Source organism: Polypterus senegalus, chromosome 11 (genome assembly GCF_016835505.1).
Source record: "Polypterus senegalus isolate Bchr_013 chromosome 11, ASM1683550v1, whole genome shotgun sequence".
NCBI classification, from domain to species: Eukaryota; Metazoa; Chordata; class Cladistia; order Polypteriformes; family Polypteridae; genus Polypterus; species Polypterus senegalus.
This window is the reverse complement of record NC_053164.1, coordinates 6,803,931-6,817,283: the sequence shown is the minus strand read 5'-3', so window position 1 is coordinate 6,817,283 and position 13,353 is coordinate 6,803,931. Positions and strand designations below refer to the sequence as shown.

Here is a 13,353-nt window from a genome sequence, read left to right as displayed (position 1 = left end):
GAGCGGAGTAGGAGGAGTGTAAAGGGGGAGCAGTGGTGGTTGTGTGATACAGACTTTTTTGTTAATATCCTGAATATTGGGATTGTTTGTCTTATGACTGTATTTTTTGTTATTGTTCATGATAAAGGTCATTTTAAAAATATCTATCTATCTATCTATCTATCTATCTATCTATCTATCTATCTATTTTATAGTGCCTTTCACATCTATCTATCTATCTATCTATCTATTATATAGTGCCTTTCACATCAAATCTATCTATCTATCTATCTATCTATCTATCTATCTATCTATCTATCTATCTATCTATCTATCATATAGTGCCTTTCATATCTATCTATCTATCTATCTATCTATCTATCTATCTATCTATCTATTATATAGTGCCTTTCATATCTATCTATCTATCTATCTATTATATAGTGCCTTTCACATCAAATCTATCTATCTATCAATCTATCATATAGTGCCTTTCACATCTATCTATCTATCTATCTATCTATCTATCTATCTATCTATCTATCTATCTATTATATAGTGCCTTTCACATCAAATCTATCTATCTATCTATCTATCTATCTATCTATCTATCTATCTATCTATCATATAGTGCCTTTCATATCTATCTATCTATCTATCTATCTATCTATCTATCTATCTATCTATCTATCTATCTATCTATCTATTATATAGTGCCTTTCACATCAAATCTATCTATTCTATCTATCTATCTATCTATCTATCTATCTATCTATCTATCTATCTATCTATCTATCTATTTTGTCGTTTCTGGCTGTGTCATTCTCTATCCTTCTCTTTACTGCTGTACTTTAATGGTGAATTGTCTTAAGCTCTGCAGTCGCCCTTTTTTAAACACGCTGCATTTTGACTCAGGGCTACAGTAAAATAAATATGCGGTAAAGACAGGGTGAGAAAGCGTCCGCCTACGGAGAAACTATCAACCTGTTGCGCCCGCAACAGATCCCTGCACCAGGAGGTAATGATACACGTAGAGAAAACTGTAACTTAACAAAGCAGTAGCGTCAGGCAGCCTGCGGACACCCGCGGTAATACGCATCACAGATACTGTACATTATTTCGCATTTCTACGATTCGATTCCTAGTTAGTAATTCGTGCCCGCGAGGTATTCAGCAACAATTCTTAACCTGCCTTCGATAATCAGCCTCCCCTCTGAGAGGATGCGCGATAAAGACGCTTCTTTTGCTCCTGCGAAAGTGAGAAACCGTCGAGAAGTTCGAAGAGGCAGCGGCGCGCAGCTTGCTGCTTGGCAGTGAAGGGTCGCTCTGTGGCGAGGATCGCATTCGACACAATCAAGGGGGGCGTCGTTCACCTTCCGCGCGACGAAGAGACACTTTGCGCCTGGATTGATATTGTGACCGGGAGACCGTAAGGAAGGTGGAGACGGTGGCAGCTTCATTCGTGGCGCTTTGCAGGGGCTGTTGAAAATGTAGACGCGTCCGGAATGGATTATTGAAAGGATTCCTCTTTAGAAACAATAACCGAGAAGACTTTTTTTCCGCTTGGAATATAGCTGGAAATATTTTCTCTTCATTTCAGTTTATTAGTAACCTTTTTTATATATATAGTTTTTATATATTTTTTCAGTATTAAAATGTAATTGATAAATTCGAAGTAATAATCTTTGATTACTGGCATGTTGACTTCACCGTAAATGTAGGATTATTATTATTATTATTATTATTATTATTATTATTATTATTATTATTATGCTACTGATACTGTTTAAAACGCTAAGATTCCAAGGAGGAAAATAACTTAGTCATTACATATAACACTAGATAAGTATTATGAACTCCTTAATTTGGAGGATTTTAAAGTATTAACATTATTTATGCCCACGATTATACACAAATAATAAAAAAAGATTAATTTGAGAAATAGCATTCAGTAAAGCTGATTTAATGGGATTTTTTTTCCAGAGACGAGCTGCATAGTTTTACATATTCATATATACTTATATTAGATTTGTTTATATATTTTTAAAGTCAATTTTCGTTATTCAAAGACTGGCTATACACCTTTTTTTTTCTAAAAAGACCATCATGTCATCAAGGATTTTATTTTAATTTTAGGCTATGCCGTTTGAATTCCAAAGCTTTTTGCGAACAGCCAGCGCATAATTTGCCAGTTATGCAACTGCTATTAAACTGACAGCCAGTTATTTAATTTTAATTGATTAACTTATTTTTTAAGCCACAGACGGACGAGATGGACTTGGTATGTTGCATCTGAAATTATGAATGCTGACAGTTTTTAATTATGGATTTAGAAATATTCCATTTCATCAGCATGCATCTAAATGGAATCGCCGAGGGATAAAGAAAAAAAAAGGAATTAATTTATTTGAGGAATATAAAAAAAAGTTGCCTTATAAATAATGCATTGACGATAGTCCGTTACTTTGCCAGTGTATTCTTGAGGAAAACAAGGGGCTCGCACAAGAGCTGAAGACTGCCGCTCTTAAAACAAGAGAACGATGGTCTGACGGCTCCTTTTGTCCATTTTTTAAAAATTTTATTTGTTGGGGGGAAAATCGACGTGGAATATTCCCGGCACTCCAGAGGCTGTTTCCACAGACAAACACACCTTTAGCGCCAGAGATTTTGGATTACTGCAAGTGAAAGGACAACAGAAGCGCGTATAGGCTGAGAAGTTGTCTGAATGAGAAACTAACGGGAGTTTATTGGTCTTTTGGAGAACCTTAAAAGAAAAAAAAAAATCACACAGAGGATGTTACAACCGACATTACTGGGTTTCTTCCAGGATTTCATTTGAAATGTGACAGCAGAGCAGGACGGATCTACCGTGCAGCACGAGTGCTCTGCCTCTCCCGGCTCGCCCCGCTTTCATTTTATCCACCTGCATATTTTACAAAAAAGGAAAAGCCTGCGCGCTTCCAAGTGGGATGATGCGCTCGTGAAGCGGCGCCTTACTTATTGTATGCACTATGCATCGTCCATCCTTGGGCTGTGGTAGCTTGTTGTTGCTTGCTAGTGGAGCTAAAAAGGGAACGCAGGCGAATGGTTTGGATTTCTTCTTCTGCTTCTTCTTTCATCATCATCATCAACATCATCATCTTCTCCCTTCTCCTCATCCAGTATCCCGATCGTGCGATGAAGAGTAACGCGGCTTTCTGTTGATCGCTGTGCATGGAAGCCGCCCTTTCAGCGCCAGCCTGCCTGCGCATCTTCTTCCTGGACTGCTGCTGCTACTGCAAAAAACAAGACTAGCGGAGCCGAAACGAATGGTAACACGTCGCTTACACCTGGAATTGGTGGGCTTAAGGGGGATGAGAGGGGAGTAAAAGAGAGAGAGAGTGAGGGAGACACGGAGACCGTAGGAGAGAAAGAGAAACAAGAGAAAGAGAGAGAGAGAGAGCGACCAGGCAAGCGTGTGTGCGAGCGAGCGACCGAGAGAGAGAGAGAGAGAGAGAGAGAGAGAGAGAGAGAGAGAGAGAGAGAGATCAGCTGCTCCTCTCCGTAGATCTGGGAAGAGACGCTGCTAAATTGGGCACATTTTGTACACCATGTAAAGGTAAAGCTTTCTTCTTTTCACCTTGACGTTCATGCTGCTGCTTTGAAGAAATGTAATACACGTCTGTGTCGATAGATAGCGAAAAGTGATCACCATGAAAATCATCATTAGTGCGAGCAGTGAAAGCAATCACAGTGTGAACCGTTATTTTTCACAAGCCTCCAGTGTGGGGACGGAAATTTTGAGTGTGTAGCATTCATTGAAGTCGATATGGATGTTTATTGTGCTTTATTATTTTACTTCAACTTGTTCATTTCTGGTGCATGAAGCTGTTTTATAAATACCATCTCTATGTGAAGGGAGTTGGGTTGTTAAATGCCGTACATTTGAGAAAAGGGAGATGTTAAGCTCTGTTCCACACAGAAAGCCGGGTGTTGAGTTATTTATTACCTTCTCATATAAAAGCCCACACCCTCTGCTTATCGCCCCCTTCTCCTTGATTACTTGTAAACGAGGTGACCTCAGATAAGCACGGCTAGCCGAATTACACTAGTATCTGAAACTCTTCAAGAGGCACGTCCTGATCAGCAGAGCCCACTAAGGGTTCGCCGTAGATAATGACTTTCTCATCTTAACAAGGTGAGTGCGCCGGGCTGGGCGGAAGGCTTAACCTGCGCTCACACTTGAAGGAGGACAGCATCTGAGCGATGGGCTCGTGGTGCAGACGTGCAAGGAAAAGGGCGTGCGTGTGTGTGTCTGTGTGTCTGTGTCCACTCTGACAGCGTAGCCTTGATGGGGAACAAAATTAACATAGCTTAGTGCGAGAGCGAAAAGTGTTTGTGCGCGTGCGTGCGTGAGTGAGTGAGTGCGCTATATAGAGGCTGTCCTGCAAAGAAACTGCTGCTTCATGGCCGGGCAATGGTGCACTCCGATATTTATACAATCACAACGACTCGCAAACACCACTGAACACACATTACTTTAGACTGACTTCTCCATGAAAAGAGAAACACAAACAAAGAATTTAAAAAATACACAGCATTATTCGGCGTCTTTCACTTGACGATCGGCTCAGCGCTGCAGGGAGTGTGCTGTGTATGGACTTCTCTCTCAAACTAAATGAACTACAATACATAGTTAATAAACAGACGAGGCTTTACAGGTGTGCTACTTTAAAAATTATAAATCCAAGATACTGGATCTTAAAAAAATGAGAAGCACTCTTCTTATATTTCATGTTACAGAGTAGCAGCAAAGTATCTATCTATCTATCTATCTATCTATCTATCTATCTATCTATCTATCTATTATATAGTGCCTTTCATATCTATCTATCTATCTATCTATCTATCTATCTATCTATCTATCTATCTATCTATCCATCCATCCATTATCTAACCCGCTATATCCTAATTACAGGGTCAAGGGGGGTCTGCTGGAGCCAATCCCAGCCATCACAGGGCACAAGGCAGGAAACAAACCCCGGGCAGGGCACCAGCCACCCACAGTCTATCTATCTATCTATCTATCTATCTATCTATCTATCTATCTATCTATCTATCTATCTATCTATCTATCTATCTATCTATCTATCGCCTTTCCTATCTGTTGACTTTCTACTTTTCACCAACAGACAGCACTTGACACTCATCTCTTCTGCCTATAAAGGTGGCTTGCTTGCACACACTGACATTTAATAGAAATATCTCATTTCTTTCCATCACTTTTGTGCTTCTCCTGTGTTATTTATTTGAACAGGCAGGGGGCTGTGTGGTACAGATCTTGAGAAAGTGAGACCCGGAAAGGCAAATGCAGAGGCTTAAAGTGATTTTATTGTTCCAGGAGTAAAAGTAGTTTGATTAATTCCCATTATCATTTTGTTACAAGGTTAAATTGTTTTGTTTCATTTTTTTTGTTTATTCATTGTTCACTGAGTAAAGAAAATGTGTATAAGATGTTAAAATTATCGAGGTATTTTATGAATATATGCATTTCTCTTTTACTGTAGCATAATGTGCATTATTAGTACTAATTGTAATACTGCCTATAATAATAATGACATTAAATCTCTAATTTGGAAGGCAGTGTAACAGACTTGAATAGATAAGAGTTGTGCGACAAAGCAGAGCTTTTTAAAATAATAATAATAATAATAATAATATGATAATAATAATATGATAATAATAATTATTACTTTTATTCCTCTTCTTTTCTTCATCTTATCATTTTATTATTATCATTATTATTATTAATAATATGATGATGATGATGATGATATTTTTCCTTTATTCTTCTCCTTCTTCTTCATCTTCTATTTATCATTATTATTAATAATATGATGCGGCTGCTGCTGATGATGATGTTAATAATAATTACTTTTATTCTCCTTCATCTTCTCCTTCTTATTATTGTTAATAATAAAATAATAATAATAATAATACTGATGATGATGATGATGATGATAATAATTACTACTTTTATTCTTCTCCTTCTTCTTCATCATCATCATATTATTATTATTATTATTATTATTATTATTATTATTATGGGCTATAATACGAAGTGAGTACATGTCTCCTTCACCTCACCCTTCCCTGCACAAGATGCATTTTCTTGATTATCGTTTCGCTGAGCTCTCTAAATGTAACGTCTACTGTATCTGTCAATTAATGGGTGCCTCTCAGAAAATGTTAAAGCTTAATGGAACTTTAATGCTGCTTGTTACAGATGGCACCCGTCCAGTCTTTTCCTTGAGTGCATTACCACAAAGGCTGTCCCTTCTTCTTTTCCTGAGCCTTCTCTTTTGTTTTTGTGATCAAACCTCGGTAGTTCACAAGCTGAATTTATAAGGATAAATAGACACTGAGGTAGATATGAATAGACGTGCTTATATTTTGAGACGCATCTCTCGATTACTGTAATTGATGTTAATGATTTGTGTATTCAGCGTAAGGAAACTGATCCCGTCTGTTGATTCTGCCAGTCTGAATATTATCCTCTGAGCCCGACACTTATTTTGGAGTTCAGATTTTGGGATTGGTGGCTTTTCATTCTCACCAAACCCTACTCACCTCATAATGCAATACCGTGGTCCTCTTTCTGTCTGTCAATGAGACAATGAAAGTTATCTTAAGTTGAAGTTTTTCGTCAAGTGTGCAGTGAAACTCTTACTTGCATGTCTAACCAAATATGCAGCAACACTTTTCAATGTATGCAGACATTTTAAATTATTAATTATTATTTTCCCCATGTATCTATGAGGTTGATCACATGAGAATGTTTTTAATTAATTCATCCAACTTAACTCATCAAGCTCACATAATTTAGTCCTTACTATTAAATTATTGTAGGAGATCACAGACTATAATGGCTTCGACTCCTTTTGAGATGAGCCGACTGTAGGGAAATGAAGGAATGAGTGTTGGAAGGTCCATGGAGGATTGAAACAATGCTGCATATCTCAATTCCCCAAGACAGGAGATGGCAGCTGCATTATAATGTAACTGCCTATATTAGTCAAACCGCTGTAGCTCTTATGGGACAACCCAGGAGCAGAGTTATCAGAGGACACTGGAGGAGAAGAAAAGACTCCAGTACATTGTATTATCATGGAAGGGTTTGGGGCTGACCTTATCTTAACTTTTTATGATATGTCCTCCACCCCAACTCTTATCCTTTTACCCTTGCACTCACCTGTCCTGGAAGGAGACGCACCCTGTATCCACAATACACTTGCACCTGGGACTGTGGATCCATTCTGCAACCGTCCCCGTTTAAACATAATGGACGATGGCCCTCAAAAGAAACAGCACACACTGCCACCACAACGATGTGGCTAAATCTTTTTGAATGGCTTCGTCAGTTGTTTTTAGAATCTGATAGATAGATAGATAGATAGATAGATAGATAGATAGATAGATAGATAGATAGATAGATAGATAGATAGATAGATAGATAGATAGATAGATAGATAGAGTGATAGCAATTCAGGTAAAACAGACAATAACATTTTAAAATGTTAACGTTTAACCCCCGGGAGGAATTGAAGAGTCGCATAGTGTGGGGTCTCCTCAGTCTGTCACTGAAGCTGCTCCTCTGTCTGGAGATGATCCTGTTCAGTGGATGCAGTGGATTCTCCATGATTGACAGGTATCCGGTCAGCGCCCGTCGCTCTGCCACAGATGTCAAACTGTCCAGCTCCGTGCCTACAATAGAGCCTGCCTTCCTCACCAGTTTCTCCAGGCGTGAGGTGTCCTTCTTCTTTATGCTGCCTCCCCAGCACACCACCGCATAGAAGAGGGCGCTCGCCACAACCGTCTGGTAGAACATCTGCCGCATCTTATTGCAGATGGTGAAAGATGCCAGCCTTCTAAGAAAGTATAGTCACCTCTGTCCTCTCTTGCACAGATCATCAGTATTGGCAGTCCAGTCCAATTTATCATCCAGCTGCACTGCCTGGTATTTATAGGTCTGTACCCTCTGCACAGTCACCTCTGATAATAACGGGGTCCATGAGGGGCCTGGTCCTCCTAAACTCCACCACCAGCTCCTTGGTTTTGCTGCTGTTCAGTTTTAGGTGGTTTGAGTCGCACCATATAACAAAGTCTTTGATTAGGTTCCTATACTCCTCCTACTGCCCACTCCTGATGCAGCCCACAATAGTAGTGTCATCAGCGAACTTTGGCACATGGCAGGACTCCAAGTAGTATTGGAAGTCCGATGTATGTTGGCTGAACAGGACTGGAGAAAGTCCAGTCCCCTGCGGTGCTCCTGTGCTGCTGACCACAATGTCAGACCTGCAGCTCCCGAGACGCACATACTGAGGTCTGTCTGTAAGATAGGCCACGATCCATGCCACCAGGCACTACTCCCATCTCTGTCAGCTTGTCCATAAGGAGTAGAGGTTGGATGGTGTTGAAGGCGCTAGAGAAGTCCAGAAACATAATTCTTACAGCACCGCTGCCTCTGTCCAAGTGGGAGAGGTATCGGTGTAGCATGTAAATGATGGCATCCTCTGCTCCCACCTTCTCCTGGTATGCGAACTGCAGAGGGTCGAGGGCGTGGCAGACCTGTGGCCTCCGGTGGTGAAGCAGCAACCGCTCCATGGTCTTCATCACATGCGACGTCAGAGCGACAGGCCTGAAGTCATTCAGCTCACTAGGATGTGATACCTTTGGGACTGGGGTGAAACAAGATGTTTTCCAAAGCCTCCTTTCCTCAGATTGCTTGGATAAGAAGTGCTGTCTCCTTCCAGGTGGTCACTTTTTATAGCCCAGGGACCAGAAGGGGTGGTGTCAGTTGCCCTCACTGGGTAGTTTCTATACACTGTGAAGGAAGAAGAAGACAAGACATTGAGTGACAGCACTCCCAGGATGAAATGGTATCACCTACCTAGGAGGAATTCAGAGGGTGACTCTCTGATGCGCATGCGTGGCATCTTTAACATTCCTATAATTGGGGTTAGTGACATTACCATGACACCAGTTTGTTGTCTGGATGTCTCCATTTTGAGCTTATTTTTTATAGCATTTACATTTAATATGCTCATTGTGTAGTAACAATTAGGACACGCAAGTTAAGTGACATACTATGTTTTCATGGCATGCCTATATAAGATGGAGGCACTCATGTTGTTATGATGCAGACAGCTTAAACAAATTTGTTTCTTTTCTATTTTGGCGAGTCTTCATTATCCAGGATCATTTTTGGATGTGTGTTTTCATTATCCAGGACTACTTAAAGGAAATATACAGTAATTCCTTGCTAGCTGTGGATTCCCACAGGTTTGATTATATGCTACTGTGTGGACACACTGGCAGGTAAACATTTTGAGAAACACCAGAAGATGTATGTAGAAAGATAAAAAAAAAGGTCCAAGAACAAAATGGAACTGAAGCCAAAGCAAAAGGCAAAATTTGAGGTCAAGAGAACAAACAAGAGGTCAAGAACTGAAAGTAACATGCGAGAGGTTTTGCAGTTTGGTGTGCACCGTTTTTGTAAGGAAATGAATACCAAGTTGTCCTTTTATCCCATTGTGTCAATTATACACAGGTCATGACCTTAGAGGCCACACCCCTAGTGATACAGGAGGGCAAGTTTCCACCTCATCGAGCTAAGCCTGTTAGGTGGCCAGTTGTGCCTGCAATTGCGAGTTGTTGGGTCGCTCATAGTGCTTAGAATATCCTGCCGACTACGCCATTGTGGGGCAGTGAGTGAAAAGGGAAGAACAAGTTGTGGTGCCAACCTGACCAACCCTGTTTAATCAGAACAGATAGCAAAGCAATCAGTGTTCGTGGTGCTCAGACATTAAGAAAGTAGACAATTGCCTCATATTTGCCCTCCAGTAGCATTAAACAAAAGGTTGTCAGGTTTTGGGGGAGCTATAGCGTATCAGGCTCGAAGGTCCAGAAAGCAATATCACCATCTGGGGATGTCCGCTTTTTTATCATCTGGACCAGAAGGGGCGTGGTTTCTCAGGCTCATTTGCTCTCGGTGGGTGGAACCTTGCTGCTGTGAAGGGGAGAAAGGAGACAAGACTGTTAGCAACAGCACCCCCCCATCTCGTTCTGAGGTGGTACCGCATACCTTGGATGAGTCTGAAAGGCAGCCATGTTTGACAACTCTCAAGGTAAAATTGAAACAGTACACTAATTTGCAGTTGAAGTCACAAAGAATGATGCTCTATTTTAAGGTTGATGAGTTTGACAATAATTTTCAAAGGGAGATTTTGTAATTTCAAAAATGTGCACACTGCGCCGTGTTCAAGATATCTCAATGACAATTAAACTGTCCTTACATCTTTCCTGGAAGAATAATCGTGCTCGCTTAAAAAATGAATCAGTCCATCATGAGCTAAGTTGTTACATGCAAACAGACAGATGGGCAGCCAGACAGACATGGCTATTGCAGTAGGTGCCTTTTCTCATTATATGCAAGCACACCTAAGAAAAATTGTGCAAATGCACTGGAGATGGACCACACAGACCACATTCTGAGATGGTCAGATACAGATCGAGATCATATTTGACATGAGCGGTCATGTAAATGCGTCGCCAATAAAGTATGCAGTAAAGACAAAAGAAAAATCCAGGACTATGGTGGTAGTCAGGTAAGCTGTGGAAGGAGGGACAATGGAGTCCATTTAACATACGAACAAGTGCCGGGCTTCATCACCAGCCAGCACCTTTTATAAACATGCAGACAATGCAGTGCTGGTGTGGATCATAAAGGCTGACCACTATGTTCAGTTTGTATTTTGACAGAGAGGTAGAAGAGTTTACCAAATGGCGCATTCTAAATTTCTTTCAAATAAAGGCAGTGGGAAGTTAAGCAAAATGGCACCTTTTATTGGCTAACTAGAAAGATTACAATATGCAAGCTTTCGAGGCAACTCAGGCCCCTTCTTCTGGCAATTGTAGATAGCCAATAAAAGGTGTCATTTTGCTTAACTTCTCACTACAACCATAATGGATGACATGGTACAACACCCTAGCATTTCAAATATAAAGGCAAAGAACATTAAAGAGATGATCTTTGATTTTACATAAATAAACGTATATGCAACGTATCCCTCCAGACACATTTTATGTTAATCTTTATTTAAGTCTGTATGATGTCCCTCTGTAACAATTTAGATGATTGTCCATCATCCACCCTTCGACATACAGTAACTTAGTGTTATCTGCAAACTTAAAAAGTGTCACAATAAACAGACACCAGAGTCATGAAAAGGTCTGGGGCAGCCAACCTTAAAATATTCCCTTGTTGCAAATGGGTAAATTGCTGGCACTGATGTGTTCAGAACTAACCAGGTTAGTCAAATATGGTGGCTTTAAAGGCCAGAAAAGGAAGTGAAGTCATTGAGGGCGGAAGAGGAAGGGTCCTCTTCCATAGGCTCAGACCCGGACGTGATGTCATCAAACGGGCCGGAACCGAAAGTCTTGTCGGTCATGGGTTCTTCACCGGAAATGAAGTCATCTAAGGGTCCAGAACCAGAAATGATGTTATTCTGGCCGGAACCAGAAGTGACATCATTAAGGTCAGGACCGGAAGTGACATCATCAAAGTTGGAACCAAAAATTACATCACCAGGGCCAGGAGGAATTTCCCATAAACGGTCTGCAGGAAAGTGAGAAAAAAGGTCAGTTCACTCTCCCACCCCCTGGTCTGGCATGGAATGACTCTCATTTATATCCTTTAGCTGCCTCCCATGTGCATGTGTGTGACACCAACTTATTGATTTTATTCTTGTCCAGATCTCTTATGCAGGCTGCTCAAAAAATGAAGGGAACACTTAAATCACACTCAATGAATGAAATATTCAAGTGGAAAATCTTAATAGTGCACACCTAGGAAAGCTCCTGATGAGAAGGCAGATGATTCTCGGGGTCATCAGTGAGCTCCTGGACAGTCTGTGGTGCTATTTGATGGTGTCTGATCCACTGATACATAATATCCCAGAGGTTCTCAGTTGGATTCTGGTCTGGGGAATGTGCAGGCCAGTAAATGGCATCAATGACATTGTCATCCAGGAACTGCCCACACACTCTGGCCACATGAGGCTGGGCATAGTCCTACAGCAGGAGGAACCCAAGGCCCACTGCACCAGTGTATAGTCTGAGGATTTCATCTTGGTACATATCAGCAGTCAGCGAATCGTTGCCTATCATGTGGAGGTCTGTGTGACCCTTCAAGTATATTCCTCCCCCGACCATCAATGACCCACTGCCAAACTGGTCATGGCTAATATTGCAGGCTACATAAAATTTACCATAGCATCTCCAGACTCTTTCAAGTCTACCTCATGTGCTCAGTATGAACCTGCTCTAATCTGTGAGAAGAACGGAGTGACAATGGTGAAGCTGCCAATTGTTGTGTTCTCTGGCAAATGCCAATAAAGCTGCATGGTGATGGGCTGTGAGTACAGGTCTCACTAGAGAACGTCTGGCCCTCATGCCACTTTCATGGAGTCGCTTTCTGTTAGTTTGATCAGAAGCATGAACACCAGTAGCCAGCTGGAGGTCATTTTGTAACACCTTGGTAGTGCTCCTCTTGTTAATTCTCACACAAAGGAGCAGATACCTATCCTGCAGCTTGTTTGATCCCCATCTATGGCCATGTCTGGCTCTCCTTGTTTAATGGTCCATCTCCTGGTATCTCCTTCATGCTGTTGAGACTGTGTTGGGAGACACAGCAAACCTTCTTGTGATGCCACGTATGGATGTGCTATCCTGGAGGAGCTGGACAGCAGCAAAATGCAAAACTAGAGAAGAATAAACCAGGAAGGGTAGGGAGAGAGCAATTGTCTGTGGTCATCATTCCCTTTTTGGTGATTGTCTTGTCAAGTCACCTGTTGTCACTTTCATTTGCACCAAAGCAGGTGAAGTTGATTCACAATTGCTTCTGCTTCCTAACTAGACTCACTGATAACCCTGAAGCTTCATGGACTTGCTGTTGGACTATGATGATTATGTGCTCCCTTAATTTTTCTGAGCAGTAGACTTGAAATCCATCTTCATATTACACTTGCCCGTCCTTCACTGCTTTTGGTCATCAGGTCTGAGATTCCACCTTCTCCTTGGGTTCCTGTTAAAGTCAGTAGTAGCAGGCACATATCTTCTTTCATCAGCAGAGTTTTTTATTAGGTATGCAACATCGACCAAAAACCTTCTCCAGGTCACCAGCTGTCACTGTCATTTGTACCAAAGCAGGTGACGTTGATTCACAATCACGTGTGCTTCCTAACTGGACAGACTGATACCCCTGAAGCTCCATTATCTTGGTGGTAGACTGGAATGATTACGTGTTCCCTTCATTTTTCTGATCCACGTATTTAT

The 13,353-nt window shown here is 41.1% G+C and overlaps 1 protein-coding gene across 5 annotated transcripts in view; it reads left to right on the top strand.

Annotated features, from left to right (window-relative positions):
• The first annotated feature begins 794 nt into the window (after window positions 1-794).
• The window catches only part of LOC120538647 (leucine-rich repeat and fibronectin type III domain-containing protein 1-like protein), a 561,847-nt gene continuing 549,288 nt past the window's right edge, over window positions 795-13,353 (top strand). For 4 of the 5 annotated variants that reach the window (XR_005635489.1, XR_005635492.1, XR_005635491.1 and 1 more), the window contains exon 1: window positions 795-3,290. The gene's annotated coding sequence lies outside the window, so the exon portion shown is untranslated. Of the gene's footprint in view, window positions 3,291-3,505; window positions 3,578-13,353 lie in introns of those variants that run through there. The other variant, XR_005635490.1, reaches the window with a different exon arrangement.